The sequence below is a fragment of the Anas platyrhynchos genome, chromosome 4 (assembly GCF_047663525.1).
Source record: "Anas platyrhynchos isolate ZD024472 breed Pekin duck chromosome 4, IASCAAS_PekinDuck_T2T, whole genome shotgun sequence".
NCBI lineage: Eukaryota > Metazoa > Chordata > Aves > Anseriformes > Anatidae > Anas > Anas platyrhynchos.
This window is the reverse complement of record NC_092590.1, coordinates 20,625,287-20,644,852: the sequence shown is the minus strand read 5'-3', so window position 1 is coordinate 20,644,852 and position 19,566 is coordinate 20,625,287. Positions and strand designations below refer to the sequence as shown.

At 34.3% G+C, this 19,566-nt stretch overlaps 1 long non-coding RNA gene across 1 annotated transcript; it reads left to right on the top strand.

Annotated features, from left to right (window-relative positions):
- Positions 1-846: 846 nt before the first annotated feature.
- On the top strand, positions 847-18,550 carry LOC110353750 (uncharacterized). The gene is made up of 3 exons (XR_002404650.3): positions 847-948; positions 12,226-12,313; positions 18,456-18,550. It is a non-coding gene; the product is annotated as an uncharacterized lncRNA (long non-coding RNA).
- Positions 18,551-19,566: the final 1,016 nt, after the last annotated feature.

Here is a 19,566-nt window from a genome sequence, read left to right as displayed (position 1 = left end):
AGATCTTATCAGATTCACATGTAAAGTTATGGCACAGACCCTGGAAGGTTAGCTGTGTACAGTAACAAGAAATGGACTACTGTTGTCCTCCAATCAACAACTATAGAGTAGCTGCTAGGTTGTTACTTCTTCTGAAGTAACTTATATTATGCATAAATTGTGCATGAATTATGCTGGGTAATCAGGTAGTCTTCTGACTCCAGAATCAGGTGTGAAACATTTTTCACTTTCTTCCTTTCACATTCTTCCTTTGATGTTTTCCCAGCAGATACCACTTCACAGATAGCAGCTCCTTCAAAAGAATGAAGTTGGTTAGCCTCTGTTAACTTTTTTCACTTTCTTGAGGATGCAAGCACTCCTAAACTCTCTAAAAGGAAGCCTGAACTGAATCACTCTGTCTTCCAGCTGGCAGTCCATCACGAGAAAGATTGTTCTTTGATGATGTATTTAATGTAATGCATTGTCCAACTGCTGTATCCTTAGTGACACACTGCTGTAACTTAGTGACACACTGCCATCAGATTGGCATCATACATCAAAGCCTTCCTCACTTTAGTGATGTAATGACCATCAATGCTTTTGTTTGTTTGTTTGTTTGTTTGTTTTTGTGAGTAAAAGAATAACGAGTGTTCATTATGTAGGTATATGCATCTACTATTTATGATCTGCCTACAAATGTAGATGACACAGTTATTGCATATCTAGTTTTTATTTGAAAAACAAACTGTCAATATATTCTAAAATTTACTTAAATGCACTATTCAAACTAGATTGGCATGATGATTGCAATGCCTACTCCTACTCCTTTTTTAACACAGCAGGTTTCTATTAAATCGTTTGCTGCAGAGCTGGCCTAGATGCACTGCTCTGGGCTATACCAGTCTGCCTTTTTTCAGATCCTGCATTTTCTGTTCTGTATGCTAGTGAGAAGGTCGTGCTTACCTTAAGGTGAATGTATTTTATCTTTTATACTTTCTACTGTGTTCTTATGAGAATCATAACTGGGTAATTGCTGCTCCTTAGACTTAGTGTTTCAAGAGATGTAATCACATCAAATCTGTTGAGTGATTTTGTAATTATGTTTCATTTATTGTCTTCACTAAGATGTAGTATGAATATGCATAATCTTGCTTTCCTTGATGAGCTGTTTGACCATTTATTTTATTTATTTATTTATTTATTTTGTAATCAGTTGCTAAAATGAGAAGAATTGAAAAGTGTTAAAAGACAATGGACCATACATTCTTATTCTGGACATCAGTATTCCAGTGGGGTAGTAGAGGAAAACAGGATTACAACAAGCTTGTAATGAGTAGCTGGCTGTATATTGCTGTGTAGCGAAAGAAAAAAAAAGTGAAGATGTATGATAGAGTAAAGAACTTAAAACACACACTTGATAAAGCCATCTATCATCACAGAATGCTTTCTGAAAAAATAAAATAATAATAATAAAACAAGCAAACACAACCATATGTGTTTGAGGAAAATGAGAAGAGAAGAGAACCCTGAACCCTGAACCCACCTCTGAATTTCTGTCAGAAGCTCGGGTCTGGATTTTGTAAAGCTCTTAAACTGTTTAGAGGTTACTGAATTAGACATTTTCTCTTTCTGTACTGCCAAACTTTTCAGTCTGAAGTCTATCAGTAGAAATAACAGTTGAGAAGATATTTTCTGGAAGTGTTTCTACTGGGTTAGCATACTTCTGCTGACCTGTTTCCATGGGGAATCTGAAACAGAACAAATGAGGTACTAGAATCACAGAATTGAAGGAGCTTCACAACTTGGAAGGAGCCCACAAGGATCATCGAGACCAACTCTTGGCTCCACACAGGACCCAAAAATCAGACCACGTGTCTGAGAACATTGAACCAAGGGACGTTGGTTGCTTCTCATATGTCTTGCCCTCTAGACCCTACTTTGTAGCCCTCCATTTCTAATAGTTTTATGTCCTTACTCTGTGGCACCCAGAACTTGACACAGTACTCGAGATGAGGCTGCACCAGCACAGAGCAGAGCAGGACAATCCTTTCCCTCAACCAGCTGGCAGTGCCATCCATGCCTGATGCACCCCAGGCTATGGTCGGTCCTCCTGACTGACAGGGCACACTGCTGGCTCACGTTCAACTGCTGTCGAACAAAATCCCCATAACCGTTTCTGCAGGGTTACTCTCCAGCCTCTCATTCCTCAGTCTGTACGTATAGCCAAGGTTGCCCCTTCCCAGGTGCAGAACTTGCTCTTGTTGAACAACTTGGTCTTGTTCAAATTGTTGGTGATTGTCCAGCCCTCTAATTTGTCAAGATCTCTCTGCAAGGCCTCTCTACCCTTGAGGGAGTCAACTGCTCCTCCTAATTTAGTATCAGATGAAAACTTAGTATACCTTCAAGTCCTGCTTCCAAGATTAGTATTTTAAGAATATGTTAGTAAAGAAAGGGTAGGCTTAAGTTGCGTGACTTAATGATTTTGGATTTAATATTCAGTGTGCTGCAGCCTAATAGTACTTATTAATAAATCAAATTCATATAGATGGTGCTTCGAACACCCTCTATAACATATATAGAAATCTGTGTGGAAGTAATCAAATATAAAATTCTAGCTTGCATGTGGAAACACGGAGATGTTCCCTGTTTAGTGCTTATGCAAGACAATATTCTTTGTGAACCAAGATTCTCTTGATAATTTTTTCTAACTGGGATGATGACTCTCTTGTTTTGTTTCAGATTTGTGAAATAGTACTTGCTGTTATTTATGAAAGAGCATATTTAATTTCTTCATGCTTTTAAGGCATTTTTTTCCCTTCTGAATTTATATCTGAAATAACTAGCTTGAACTCAGACTATTTCTATGAGATCTAAAGGAGCTCTTAATTTAAGGGAATTTAAAATGATGTACAAATTCTTTTACCAAGGAGTTTAAAGTATTAACAGGATTAAAATTATCAAGGATGCTTACAACATGCTGCCAGTCCCCAAAACCTCACTATAAGTCATTGGTGATCTATGTAAAATGATCATTAAATGAATCATGGAAAGATACTTTTTTGTTTGTTTGTTTGTTTATTTATTTGTTTTGTGATCTGTTTGCATGAAAAAAAAAAAGAAAAAAGAGGGAAATAAAAAGACGGAGAGACTCAGACAGTAGTAGCACCTATAGTACTTTTAATTGGCATTAAACTCATTTGGGTTAGAACCATTATTTTACTTGCAGAAATGTCTTATACTTGCATTCCTTATCTCTTCACTCAGTAACTGAGATTGTGACTTGTATTCAATTAAACTTGGTCTTTAATACCTGAAGATGTTAGATCTTTTTTGGAATTACTGTACTGGATGGCATCAGAACAATTTTCTGTAACTTACGTACGTTAACAGGAAGAGAAGGGGAAATGGATTCTTGTGGTGATTATCTGCTTACTTTGTTTTTTGCTCTCTGAAGATCATGTTACATTTCTTGTATTTCACTTTTAATTTTCCTGGTCAATGTGGAGTACAAGAATTAATTTAATTTATTTTTTCTTCTATACCTTGTTCCTATTTATATATTTCTATTGTCATCTCTTTATGGTTCAGCTAGCTTCCCTCATTGATCCCTTCCACTCTGTGTATTTAAATAATCTTCTGTTGTTTCCATTCACTTCCAGAACAAACTCACTGATGATTTTACTTTCCTACTGAGATTTTAGAGCATTTGTTTGGCTTCATCCTTGTCTCTTTAAAATTGTATATATTCTTTTCTGTCATATACCATCTTCTCTGTAACCAAAATAAGCTGTGCCCCAGTAGGACTTCAGTAATTACAACATCTGATTTATCATAAATACTTTATCACTTTTAAATAGTGCATCCAACAGAGCATGTATTATCTACTAATTCCCCTATTTTTCTTTAAAATCCATGTTAGTCATTTAATTATCTCAGTCTGCTCTTTTCAATAATGTCAATGCCTTTCCCATATTTCTTCTCTTAAATATGAGTATTATTATTATTATTTCTGAAATAATAGATGTATTCATTCATCTATACAACTTAGTACTGTTTCTGAGTTCCACTTGCTGGAAAATTAAAGATAGTTAATGGACAATGTAAAAACATCAAGCTCAAGTACTGCTACAATAAAGGTCATATTGTGAAACAGTTATCTGCAAGCCAGTGAGCTATTTAAATCATATTTAATGGTAACTAATTAGATCACATGGAAAATAGTCAAGGTATCACATACAGCTTCTGAGAGCTGTTCAGTTTTAACCTTGAACTCTAAGACAGGAAAACAAATAATTACTCTGCTTGATGTCAGTATTGCAAAGGCAAAAATATTGAGAGAAAACTTCAAGACAATTTCTTCATTATCTAGGTGAGTAAGGATGATAATACTTGAAAATTTAATAGGTTCACTTTGTCTAAATAAGGAAAATGTCAAATATTCACTCCTCAGGAGTTAGTTTTTTATCTGGACTTTTCTTGAAATGTACAATTGGTGGGCAGGATAATGTTACACTCAGTTCTTGCAGTAGATTTAGTGTTCCTCACTCAGGTTGAACAGTGAACATAAGGACTGGAAAAAATGGTTCAAAACAAAATCTTTAGAGACAAGATCTGTTTCCAGTGGACGCCATGGGCAGCAGGGGGGTGCCTCTCCTCCTCTCTCCTCCTCTTCCCTCCCTTCCCCTCTATTCCATGCTTTCTGGTTTTGAAGGTTAGCACAACTGGTCTTTGCTCCAAAAATTTGCTGAATATATGATTGTGCTGAGTTTTTTTAAATAGATCCCACACATTACACAGATCTAATTCAAGATTCACTCACATTAGTAACATTTACAAATTTTATCTCTGCATGATGGTGTCCTAATGTGATTTTTGTTCAGATTTAAGGACAGTGAAAGTTACCCAGAAGAATCTATTTGCCTCCATTTTTGCCTCACTGATTTCTCTAAGCAAGTCGCCTATGGCATATGCAAGTTGGCTGATAAACCCCAAATCATATTTTTCAAATTTAGACTTGGAATTTTATCCCGTGCTAATTTATGCTAATTGAGTAGTTGGCTAATTTGTTAAATTGATTTGACAATAAACTTTAAGACAGAGGTTTACTCTTTCTATTGTTCAGGTTACTCTGTCTTTCCTGTATGTTTTGTATTCTGCTATCATACTGCTACATTGATTGTCTGACTTTCATGGGATCCTGACACATCTGGTATATTAATATCTTAATGTAGATCACACCTTCCAATTTCTCCATCTTATTTCTTAGGCTTCCAGCATTTACAAAGTGGCAGCATAGTATTGATTTGTTTCATTTCTTGGCACTCTTTTAGAATGGCAATCTACTTATTTCCTATTTCCATATTTGATTATTTCTATCCTCTGACCTGTGCTTCTCTTGAGAATACAAAATTTTTGTGTCTTCGTCTTTACAAATATTACCTCAAGCCCTGTGTACTTCTCTGCCTGTCAGCTTTCCCTCACTAGGTGTAAAGTTCAATGCCAGCCTTGTTCATTTTAGTTGTAAACACCTTGGTTCTTTACAGTTGAGATCAGGCCCCTTCCTCTTGTCCAGAAGTTCACTTGCTTTTTGATAATCTGAATAATAACAAAACAGTAATATACATGGAAAAAAGGATTACAGGACTCTTTCCAAGTGTTTCCAAGCTGATTCCTTTTGAAGTTTACATGACTTTCCTGGTAGGTATGTTGTCCTCTGTGGGCTCAGAAACCCAGAAGTCTGTTTGCCTGAGAAAGGAGCCTTCCACTATCACAAACTCTTTTTACACTTCCAGAAGGGTGTCCTTAATGCTGGATGTTAGCCAGTGCACCACACACTGTGCTCATTTCCCACTTGCTAGCCTCTAATGTTTCTGAACTCTTTTTTGATCCTCCTAATTTCTCCATTCCCATCCTGATGGGAATGCTGCCCGTTGGGTGTTATCAGCTCTGTTGCCTGGACACTGGCCAGGCTGAGGCTGAAGGTGTTTCTATGACCTCCTTTATCTGCCTGAGTTTTTCCAAAACAAGTTGGACCAAAATTCTGTCTCAAGGGGTCCTGTAGAGACGGTACCACTCATTCATGCATGTATACCCTTTTTCTGGATGAGGTAGCCATCAGCTCTACTTGATAAAATAACATGCATGTTTCCTATGTTCTTTGCTCCTTTTTCTAATGGACAGAAGAGCATTTCTCATTTGTCTTTCATCCCTAGTGGACCTATTTACTCTCCTCCTGATATTCTTTCAGCCTGATAGTTGCCTATCTAGTTGCCATCTGCCTCCTATTACCTGCCACTGAACTCCCACTGCTGCAAAACTCCTGCTTGCCTGATAATTTTATTTAGTCCCGTGTGTCTGCTCATTATTCACTGAGGCTCTATTTGCTTCAGAGAAGTACAGAATGTTTTTGTTCTGGGCAAAGGAAAATTTATATTAACAATTAATCACAGGCTTTGTGGATAACAAAATAGTTTTTGAAGGGCATATTTTGTTATTTGAATTCCATTTGCATAGCTTGTGTTCATGCTCCACCTTATATGTTAAAGCCTTATGCAACAGGTGAACCATGCATAGCAATCTTGTATGTCAAATTGCTGCAGAATTGGAGCCAGAGGAGAAAAATGATACATTTACATTTAGAATGGAAAAAAAATATTTTAAAAACTATGCAAACACTTAAATGATTATAAGGTGCAACAATTGAAATAGAATAAAACATAGGCTTCTGCTTTTCCTTTGTGAACACTATTATAGTAATTGCTTTATAGGATTACATTAATGTATATAACTACATCAAGGCATCTTTTGATGGAGTTGAAGGCAACTACATTTGGAATATATTTGGAATTCTGGAAATTACAATACATGGTCACATTTGTGAATAAGGAAAGACGTACTTTCTTGTTGCAGTGTTATTGTCTCATCAAAAATCCTTGTTAGAAACATCATGTCGGTCCTTCCTGTGTATTGTCCCAGATTGCATTTGAAAGACAACAGAAAAAATCCTAGTATCTAAACTTATATATGAAAATGCTTATAACTTTATTATTGCAGTCATCCACAGTTTTATTAGTTTTTAGTTGTCCCTTTCCTTCCGACTCAACATTATCAATCCCAGTTGGCAGGATTTTTCATCAATCAATCTTCAATGGGCAGCCAGGGTACTTTCAACAGCTCTTGCCATTTTTTTTCCTAATAATTGGAAAAGCTTGTTGTTTTTTGGCAAAAGGCTGATGAAGAGGCATGTATCCTCTCCTTCTGCTTCTGTTGCAAATGTTATGCACAAGTGATCAAATTAATAAGATTTGTTTGCAACATTAACTAATTCATAAAACCAAAGAAAAAATACTTTCAAATATCACTTATGCCAAGAAATTGTATCCACTTATAGTACATATCTTTGAGATCTTTAATATTTCAAAAGACATGACAAATCTCCAAATCCTATTAAATGTATACCAAGTGACTAACATTTGTGCTAATTAAATGGACATAATATACTCCTTGGTAGCATAGTCGTTAAAATAATACAGTTTCTGTTGGCCTGTTCTCCCAATATTACTCAATTGAAGACAATTCAATATTCGTAAGGAAATTCTAGTCCATTAAACTACACAGTTGTAGAAATCCTCTCCTAATGAGGACGTGTAGACCAGTATGTGTTCCTGATATATGTGTACATTCCCATCACCATAGACTTTCGTCAACAGTATGGCTGTGTAATATATCAGCAAATATGCTTAAATGTGTGTATTTTCTTGGGAAACAAGAACACCTCTGCCATGTTTGTATCTTTATTTTCCTATCAACAATAGGTGAGTGAATAGAATTCATAAGGACTCTCTTTGAAAGCATACAATCACAGAATATCCTGAGTTGAAAGGGACCTGCAGGGTTCATTGAATCCAGCTCCTGACTTTCCACAAGACCACCCAAAAATCAGGCCTTGTGTCTGACAGCAGTGTCCAAACACTTGACCTCTGGCAGGCTTGGTGCTGTGACCACTGCCCTGGGGAGCCTGTCCCAGTGCCCAAGCACCCTCTGGGTGCAGACCCTTTCCCTAACCCCTAGCCTGACCCTCCCCTGTCCCAGCTCCATGCCATTCCCTCGGGTCCTGTCGCTGTCCCCAGAGAGCAGAGCTCAGCGCCTGCCCCTCCGCTCCCCTCCTGAGGGAGCTGCAGGCTGCCATGAGGCCTCCCCTCAGTCTGCTCTGCTCTGGGCTGAACAAACCAAGGGACCTCACCTGCTCTTCATATGTCTTGCCTTCTAGACCCATATGACTACTATAAAAGTTTTATCTCCTTATATTGTGTTGCCCCAAACTGCATGCAGCATTCAAGGTAGGCTGCGTGAACACAAAGTAACACAGGAAAATCCCTGCCCTTGACCAGCTGGCAATACTGTGCCTGAGGCACCCCAGGACAAGTACTGTAATCAAGGTTTTTTATGCAAATGTTGATGCACATTCATCCTGTATGTAGATCCTTCTCAGTCAGATCCTTCTCATCATCCAACTGACAGAACAGAGCACCATAAGGCAGTGGATTTACACTTCTGATTAGTATGTGTAAATTAAGTGCAGACTACTATAAAGTATCTTTATTCTTTAAAGCTAGAGCTGCAAGGCAGGTGTGTTCAGTTTCTAAAAGAAAAATTTACTTCCAGTGCCATTCTCTCTTCCGAATTTACTCTGCACGTAATCTACTGTCTGGCAATGCCCTTTTCAATATCTGCTGCAGTTTAAAACATGGCCAGCATTACTGATTATCCAAAACTGAGTTCAGAATGGCCTTTCTAATGACATTTCAAATTTCAAGAAACTTCAACAAACTTTGGCTTTTAACAACTGCAGTTGGAGACTCATCAAGCTAGCGTTGAAGGCAAACTATATATTGAATTGCACCAGTGATAAGCCTGTTGATTTTGTGGCAGAACCGGCTCAGGTACATGCCAATTTTGGGAAAATTATTATTATTATTTTAAATATATCCCTTCTATCAGTATTCTGTATGCTGGGTTTTATGATGGCTTCCAGTATACACATAAAAGTTTTATCTGCAACAAACTCCCATGCTATAATCTGCTACCTCCATTTTCTGCTTCTGTTCTGCCAGCATCACCGTATGTGTTCGAACAGTTAAAGCTGTTTGGAATTCTTTGAAAGAGAAAATGAAACAAATGATATTTTCTGTTTCTAGTAATGAGATGAGCTCTGGAAAAATGAATTGGAAAGGGAATCAAAACAACACTGGGATGTAAAGCAATTCTTACAACTGATAGCAAAGGAAAGCACTGTAGCCTGATTCAACCTTCTTTGATGTGTCTGGTCATCAGCACTTATTAGCAGCTCAACTTCTGTAATCTTCCAGTTGCTTTATTCACCTGAAAACTATGCAAGTTGCAGAACAACATTGATGGATTAAAATCTTCCCACTGGGATTTCTTTGCTTGATTCTTTAGAAGGAGAACTTTCCACAAACATTATGTCAGGAATAAATATATGAAAGAGGCTTCATACGATTGATATTTTTAATGAAATAAAGTAATCTTAATTATCTCAATGGTTTTGCAAAGTGATGATGAGGTTTCCTACAGAACTAAAAATAAAATGACAGTTGGGGTGGAGGAGAAAGAAAGGAGACAGAATTTGAAAATCCCTGACCCACCCAATTTCTAATTGCTTTTCAGGCACAGTTTGTGATCCTTTCAAATGGTCTAAATTAATCACCATTGCAAAAGTTAGAACAGGGATCACTCAACACTCCAAAGGAAATCTTAAGAAAAAAAAATAATTAGCATGTTAAACCTGGCTGCTAGGTAACGTGATGTTACTGAATACCTCTGGGGATACAGAACCCTATATGTAATTCAGGGCACTGTGAAAAAAGGGAGAGAGGGAAAAAGAAGTTAACAGCTGACAAAAACTGCAGCAAATTGATTGAGGACATTTAACCTTTTATGCTTATTTATTTTATTCTTTTTTCAAAAAAGACCGTTTTCTTAGTTGTAATAGAAGTTTGTTGGAATAGAAATCACAAACAAAAAAACAAACAAACCAAAAAACAACCAACCAACCAAAAAAAAAAAAAAAAAAAAAGAGAAAAAGGAAAAAAAAAAAAAAAGGAAAAGCCCCAGTAAGCTGGATTTCATTTTAGTTGAAATGGTCTTTCTTTCCTAGCTACAGTCTGGTGGAATGTGAATTTCGTTTGACAGCAAAGAAGAAGAGAAGAAAGGCACTGAATTTATTTTTTATTCTAAGGTTTAACTAATTTGTTCATAACTGACTTTTATTGACTTTTATGAGTTTAGGAGAAGACTTAATGTAGTGTGTTCTTTCCTTTTAGGAATATGTCTTCTGTAGGAACACAACAGTTCACTGATATTTGTTTCTGTTTTCTTTGCCTCTCACAAAGGGATGCAAAAGGGCCTTTTTTTTTCTTTTTCTTTTTTTTTTCATTTATTCTAATTTACTAAGATATAAAATTTACTAAGATAAAAATATGTAAATTACAGTATAAAATACTTTTTTGTTGTTGTTGTTGTACTACAGTCTGCCACCCTGCAGTTAGCTGTACTGTTAGCAAAGCAGAAGTTACTAATGTTATTTATTAAGCACATTTGTTTGTGGATACAAAAAGGGAGAGAAATAAGCTTGTTTGTTTGTTTGTTTTTGTTGTTTTTTGTAAGCAAAATTGAATTTCAAATTTTAGACATCTGGTAGATCATATATTATGCCAGTGTAATTTTCTGAAATGGAACATTTTTTTTTTTCTCTTTGTAACTTCATTGTCAAATTCAGAACTGTTCCTGAATTCCTGCAAATATAAACTCTGCTGTTGTAATCTATCATCTTTCAGCTGGAGCTTCTAAAAGTCCCTCTCCCTCTTGTGCTTTTTAAAATCCATTCAGTTATTTATCTTGTCAATGACTTTCTCGGTGGTAGTCTGGGCATGCTCAGTGGCTTCTTAGGTGTATTTTACTCATTTGTATTATAGTCCATTGAGTTACTATTTCAGACAAGTGGAAGTTGTTCCTATGAATCTTTCTTTTTTTTTTTTTTTTTTTTTTTTTTTTTCCCTGCATGGGAGAGATGATTATCATTCTATTATAATTACTGAAATTTCTTCCTGCAGAAAAAAAGACTTGATCTATTTAAAAGAAAACCACAGGTGCAAAGCTACTACAAGGATACAAGTAGATACTATTATTATTACAAAATTATAATCCTGATCCTAAGACTTAAGGGAATGTCTTTACCTTTTGCAGGGCTTAGTATCAAGCCTTCCAGGAGGTTGCTTCTCTGTAGACTGCTAAGAACTTCACAAGAAAGGGCTGTAGCCTGTGGTACATTACTTTCTGAAAGTGCAAAATAAAGCAGGATCTCATTCACTAATGCAAAATAACTAGCACTTGCACTTTCTTGACTTTCATGTACTGACCTCTAAAGTAGTGTCCTAGATGTCAGAAGAGCCATGCACAGAGATTTATTTCTATAAGAATTGATGACTTAATATTTTACCAAGAAAACATTCACTCTAAAACAATATTATAGTATATGTGTAACAACAGATGTTTAACGGATCTTTTATTTACATCCTGTCCAAAAAGGCAAAAGACTATAGAAAAAATGTTTTTATTTTTTTTTATGAAAATTGTTGATTGTCTTACTTGTCTACAGAAAACATCAAGGATCAAATGTCCACTTTTTAAAAAGACTGTTATGAATTTGTAAGAGTTTTTCCATTTTTATCATATTTTAGATATTTTTTTTGTCTCATCTGAATTAACTTTAATGGTGATAAAGAAAACAATCTTTGATATTTAAAAACAATCATATTTTCCTTGTTCAAAATCCAGAGACTCATCAACTTAAGAAAAAAGATGGAATAAACCAAATATAAGTACATTTTTATACCAAAAAAAAAAACCACCCTTGAAGACAAAATATTCATAAAGTTAAGAACCGCTCACACTGTTTGACATAAGTGTAATTTGGTACACATTATTGTTCCTAACTTTACTATTTACCATTTACTTTATGTGTATATATATGTATTTCTATGTAAGGTGTTTTTTTTTTGAACAATTTGAGTTTATCTCTGTCGCACTTTTACATGAAGTATGTGCTGCTGAGTAATTTATAAAATTGGTTTCTAAACACTGGAAGCAGACGGCAGGAGCAAATAATTGCTCTTAATGAATTTCTCTGTATTACTGTTATAATCAATATAAAACATTGCATTTCAGCCTAAAGCTTGGCATGACATCATTGTAAAGCAAGATTGCTATCAAGAGCAGCATTTATCACAAGGAACATTTCAGTCTCATTTAAAAAGTAAGTTCTTTCCTTTGTATCATCTGCTCTTTTTCACAATGCATTATTCTTCTGGTTTATTATTCACCTTTTCACTGTTCACTCAGTAGTTTCAGATTCTGTTTTTACGTATTTCCTCCTGATATTTTTCAGACCATTGGTACTGTAGTATCATGGATCATTAAATGCATTAAATCCTCTTTGCTCAGAAAATGCAATCCACTCTAAGGAAAAATTGCATTCTTTTTTATTACCTAATAACATTTTAAAAAAACATTTTGCAATAGATGTTTTATCTTACTGGCTACTCCTTCTTTAGATATGCTTTCCTGTTATTTATCTTTACTTTGTTTGAATTATTTCTATTTTTTTATTTTCATATTTTGAAGTGTAAAATCCAAAGTGTAAAATTTGTGAAAACTCACAAATTTTCTCTAAAATTCAAAAGTTTTATAAAGCAAAACTAAAACTCTATAGCACTCCTCTCTTACTAGAAACAGAGATTTACCTTGGATTCCAATGCATCTTAAATGCAATTAAAATTTCTTATTATTCATGAGCACCCAGCAACCTTCTCTAATTTCTTTTCACTATATTTTATCTCCTTTTATGTCTGTTCTTCTTGCTGTTCACATTTTTTTAACCTTAAAACATAGACTAAATAATGCTGCTTATATAGTTTTGCTTGCCTCAGCCTTAGAATGAGGAAAAAACACTTCCTGAATACTGACCCAACTTTATTTATTCGTTAGAGAAAAGTTATCAAGGTGAAGGGTATTATTATATTTAACTAGAATGAAAGATGTGTTATTAGCTCTGCACTAACATTCAAAGATGACTCTGCAGCATACCAGCAGTTCCTCCCAAAACCTTTACTTGGTGGTACTAGGTGTGGTACACAGACTATATGAACAACTCTTCTTAATACACAACGTCTCAAGGGCGGGGACAGTTAGCTGGTAACCAGGAACTCAAGGCACAGAAGGAATACAGACTTGCTAAGGATTTTAAATCAATAGAAGAATAGTAATTGTTGTAAGTTGGTGGCATCTTGACAATAGGAAAAATATTGTATTTCCAGGTTGAAATAGTATTTCATGTGTGCAGATGACAGCTGCTTGTTTGCCATGATTATTGCATGTTTGCCATATCATGCGTGTTTGCCATGATTATTTACTTCTAAAACCATCTGGTTTGGTTTATGATGAAGTGTTGAGGTATGTTCACTCTCACTGTCCATTTTTAAACTGTAACTACCACCTGGAATGTGAGAGTTTACTAGTAGGTACTATATAGTTAAAGTGATAATGATAATGCATCATATAAATAAGTTAATACAGGTGCAGAAGGCTTTGGTACAGTTGAATTGAAAGAGGATGTGATACAGTCAAGTACCTGCAAACCTTTTGTGCATTTTGCTTAGAACAGTAGAAATAAATTATTTCAAAGCCTATAAGTTATTTCAAAGTAAAGGACATGATTCAAATGAAAAGTAATGAGGTGAAAAAAACATTTAACAGCCTCGTATTTAAAATAAATAAACAAACAAAGAAAAAAAAACAACAGGAAAAATAAGTGCAATTAATGAGTGTTCAGATGTTAGGAACTGTCATGTTCAGTAGATAAGCCTGAACTGTGCACAATAAAACAAAAGCATGTAGTGACATATTTTTCTCCCTACATGCTTCAAGTTTGCCCAGAAGGAGTTTCAATGATACACATTTTTTTTCAGTTCCTTTGTTCCCTATACATTTTCAGCACTTGTCAGAGATTTAAATATCGATTCCCTTTCAAAAATTCAGGAATTTTAAAGATATCACAATATATATTAAAATAATGCTTAAGAGTTTTATATATTCTCTTTCAAAAAGGGAATAAATTCAGTGAACTACACAAACAGAAAAAGAAAAAAGTGGAAAATGTCAAGCAAGCATTCTCCTTCATTCAAATATCGTATCAGTGAAATTTGGCTATAGATTAATAAAATCTCAGTCTGTCAATTAATTATTGCTTCTATTTTAAGAAATTATTTCTTTTATTTTAAGAAATAATTTCTTGATATCAGCCTAAAACAGGTTCTATTGTCTGAATGATTGCTTTATTCTTAATCTTTCAGTTATAAAGATGTAGGTCATATAGTGGCTATATAAACTTTTACATCTAGTGAGAAAATCATGCAGTATAAAATCCATTAGAAAGAAATGACTTTATTCAAGACATGAAACTATCCCTTGTTCGTGATTTCTATAAGGCTACTGGGCAGAATACTTAACTCAAATCTCCTCAGGTCAATTTCTTTCTTTAATACTAACCCACAGCTATGAACATGTATTATTACAGAAATGAAGTAATGGAAAATCATCCTGATGTGAAAGCATATTAGAAATCATAAGTGAATAGGCTTGGGGCACTTGAATAACAAAGCAATGCAATACTGAAAGTTGGCAACAATTCAGCTCCTTTAAGGCTTATAGATTACCTGGATTTTGGTTCAGTTCATACTATCTGACTACACAGGTTTCACATGATGTTGCTACTGAGATTTGTCACCAGGTTATGAATTGCAAATATGGTTGTGAATATATAGAATGCCTTATCCAGAATGAGATAAATAGTAGGAATATGAAGAGCTTATTAATTTGTTGGTAATTTTAGTTGTTATGCCAACATCTGTGTAAATCTGTGTGAACTGGTTTAATAACAAATCAAAGCTAATATGTTATTCTTTATAATATGAATCATTTTCAAAAACAAATGTATTTAAAAAAATACTTTTTAAAGTACTCAAAGAACTCTTTAGAATTTTATAAATGGATTTTGAGAACTTCTGTAACTCCTGTCATGTACTGAATACAAAATAATATGAAAATATATCAAGTTTTTATAATACAAATGTACAATTTATTTTAAATTTCATTCTCAGATGATGAATAAAACTGATTTTATTGCAAAATGATGGTGAGACATATGAGAGCAAACTGTTATTTGCCACAGTAATGTGTATAGAAAATCATCTCACAGAGAAAAAGATAAAGTTGGTGAGCAATAGATTAAAAAACAAATCAATTTCTGATCATGTTGTGATTCTTAGTATGTCCTATTAAAGTGGCAATGCTATGCGAAAAACATACCTAAAGATATAAATGAACTGTATCAACATTATTGGCCAATGCTATTATTGTATTTAAGAAATTAATCACCTAACATTTCGTATATTCTTACACAAAAACTAAATGAAAAACATAGTGAGTCATCTTTATTATTATTATTATTAATTATTAATTAATTATTAATATATAATATAATTATATTATTATTATTATAATATAATATAATATAATAATATAATATAATTATTATTAATAATAATTATATTATATTATTATATTATATTATATATAATTATATTATATAATAATATAATAATTATATTATATATTAATAAATAATAATAATAATAATAATAATAATAATAATAATAATAATAATAATAATAATAATTCATCCAGTTGTTTTGAGACACTTGGAAAATGCAGTATAAAATTAGATATATTCAGAAAACTGTTTAATAAAGTTGATCTTAGAATCCCAAAAAATGACATATTTTTCTTGCCTGGAAATCCTGTTTTCTGAGACTTGTTTAACAAATTCCACCAAATAGGCTACAATGAAGGCACTCATGAAGGTTAAAAATTGTGCAAAACTGCAACTTCTCATAACAGCCTTCCAAACTAAGTCAAAAGCTTTTCATGATATTATTGTCATTGTCATTGGTAAATATTATTAGCTAAAATAAATCATACTGTCTTCTAACAGATTTTACCAAGCTGGGACAGATGAGGTGAATTTTGTGCTCTAATGTCACCTGTAGTCAGGGTCCAAGGACAAAGGCACAAGGCTGTAATGATATATGTAATGATACAACTGGAAGATTGTTAAGAAACACAAAAATGAAACACCAGGCCCTGCTGTCATACTCCTATACAGGGAAAGAGAAACATAAGAGGTGGATATAGGTTACTGTTGAAGATGCCATGCAAAATCATCCTTCCATTCCTTCATATGGCACCCTCAGATATAGTGCTCCCCTTGCTTCACAAATCCCTTACATATAAAGGATCTAATACTGAACTATTAAAATCAGTGGGTGCTTTGACTTCCACTTCAGTGGGAGCAGGACCAAGTTAAAAATGATTACTGAAGTCATGCAGTGAGCCTCTGAAAGCAGTCAGAGCTGATCTCAAAAACAAATCAATTGCTGGGGAGAAAAGATGAGTTAATATGCACAGCGGAGTCCAGCTGAGGATTTACCAGCTGGAAGGAAAAAAGCATCATGGGCAGAAACACAGCATATTGCTATTCCTATAACATTTTGGGGTATGAAATGGTCTTAAGATAATTATGGAAACAAAGTCTCTTCTATAAGCTACAGAAATAGAGGCTGATAGAAGAGACCACAGATATTAAAAATTCTGATTGTAGTGTGGGGAACAAGAACTGGCAGCTGTGACTACAGCTATGTGAATAGTTCATTTTCAGACAAGTTCTAGGCAATTTCCAGATTCCTATTTCTCATGATTCAGCTGGCAATGGCAAAAAAAAAATAAAAAAAATTACTCCTCTGCTTGACTTTTGCAGCGGAATAGCTACTCCAATTGCTGTTGTTTTTGTGAAATAGTTACTGAAATTGCTTTTGTTTTTAAGCAACATAACCTTGAACCTGGAAAAATTATAGTGGAAAACTATTATAACACTGCGTCCAGTGCTATGTGACTGTTGGTGGGAATAAGTTCCTTTGCTACTGGGAAGTGGAGAGCCAGCAATGTTTTCTGTTGAAATTTTTATATTTCTGGAACATGCCTGAAAAACAAACTATTTTTGAAATCCTACTGGAGAACCAAAACTACTTATTATAATTCTTGAGACTATTGCAGGCCAGAAGGCAGGCCAGTTTTGCCTATGTCTTGAATTGGACTTCATATATCATGATTTAAGAAAAAAAAAACAACAAATAAACAGAAAAAAAAAATGATAACAATAGAATTAATCTATCAGAGAGTTACTTTATATAATCTCCATATTTGTGTGCTTCGTGTAATTTGGAAGAACATATATATGCATTAAATATAAGGTAATTTTTGCACTACCCAAAATTTGGTTCTGACCTGTATGAAATTTAGTTTTATTCTACTATATTATTTTTCACTTTTACCACGAAGATTTTGTAAAGTTGGAATCCTTACAATAGCTTTTTCTGCATTCATTGTAATATGTTATCTTGTTAAAGAGCTATTGAAGTGCCTATAAAGCAGACATTGTAATACTTTACACTATTCTCTTGATTATCATGTCACTGTGGCATCAAATTGCATTGTACCAGGTTTATTTTTAAATGGGTTGTGTGTTCCCTAATTTTTATTATTGTACACGTTTCTAGAGCTTTTGTTCAACATGTTAGAATTGAATATATTAATCATTTGATGATTTGATTTGATTTTGCGGCTAATTTCTACTCCTGGCTATGTGATCTAAATCCAGAATAGTGTCATGTGCTACTTTCTGACCAAAAAATAGCACACCAATATTTTTCCTATAATGTTCATAGTACTGGCATAACAGCTCTTATATATTAATATAATTGAAAGTGTTCCCAGCCAAACAATGCCCTCATTTAAGTGCAGGAGAACTAAGAAAGCTCTTTAATGATCCTGATGGTCCTGTGCAGCTTTTAGAACATTAAGAACATCCTTGAAATATTGGAGAAGCTCAGGAAAATCCTGGCTTTGTGCCTCTGCCTCACAAAACATCGCGTTTGTGAATGTGGCACTGAGTGTCTTGGCTTATAATATCAAGACTTTGTTCCCACAAAGATTGCTTTAAAGGAATAAGCACTTGTGCTTCATCCTCCAATGCATATTTACTGTAGTTAGAGTATTTCTTAATTTTATGCTTATGTCTTGATTGGTCTAGAAGCATGATATTTTTGTAAACATTGTAATGATCAGATACTAATATTCACTTAGATCTGCAAAAACAAACTGTATGAGAAAGAACACAAAATACTTATAATGAGAAAAAAAAATGTTTTACCAGAAGTCTGTATAACTGAGCTGGCATGGGAAAGGAGAAAGGTGGTTTTTAACCATATTTATTTATTCTCCAGGACTCAAAGCAACTGAAGTATCTAAGCTAATTTACACAAGTCTCCAAGAATGGAAAACAAGCCTCCGGCATAGGCTGTAATCTGCTTCTAAAGTAAGTACCACGTCAGTTTGAGATTTGGCAGTGTAATGTGTGCGAATGTATTTGTGGAATCTATACACTGTTGCAATAATCAGGGAAATTAGTATAAGCTGGAACTACTAAATACATTGAGAGACCACATTGCATTGTTGCCCACCTGTAAGTGACAATGGCAGGGCATGGGAACATGCTCAGTAAGAATCCAGAAAGATGAAGAGGAAGAAATGTCATACAAAGACTACACAATGATGGAAAAAAAAAATAAAACACCTTTCACAAGGAACACCATCACATTTCCTTGCATACTTTCAGATTCGTCTCCCTTTAGGACCAGCTGGTTTGGCACTGTGTGAGCAGTATTGTTCCTAAACACAAAATATGTTGAAGGTGCATGCAAAATGGTGTAAAATTTTGATAGCTGATTTTTTTTTCTATGTACTTTTTTTTTTCTCTATTACAAACAAACCAACCAACAGTCCTGCTACTAAAGTTCAAATTAGTCACCATTTTCAGTCCCTCCTGAAAAATCAGCCTTTCTTTAGTTTACTGCTTTGCTATTGCAAATGACTCACAAATTCTGAAATTTCATTTAAATGGGGGAGGAATTACAGTGATATTTTGCATCCTAGGTAAGATAAAAACTGCTACAGTAAATTAAAGGATACCTCTTTTGCCATCTGCACAGTCTGACACTTCGGTGCAGCCTGATGCTTCAGAAAACTAATTTTTCTGCAGTGAAGTGTGTAAACAGTTGAGTTGAATTCTGTTCAATGTCTGAACTTCTATTCCATGTGATGTTATTTCTGTATCAGATTATCTATGTCCTTTTTAGATTGTGTAAATCAGTTCATCAAAATGGACAATGGAAAGACATTTCATCCAAAGGGTATTTGGTATGCAACAATAATCTTATACAGACTAAATGCTGCATAATTCAAATTACATGTTTGGTCACAGGATGTTTCAAATTCAGATGAACAGAATGCAATGTACTCGTGGTGCTAAACAAGTGACAGACATTATAGACATTG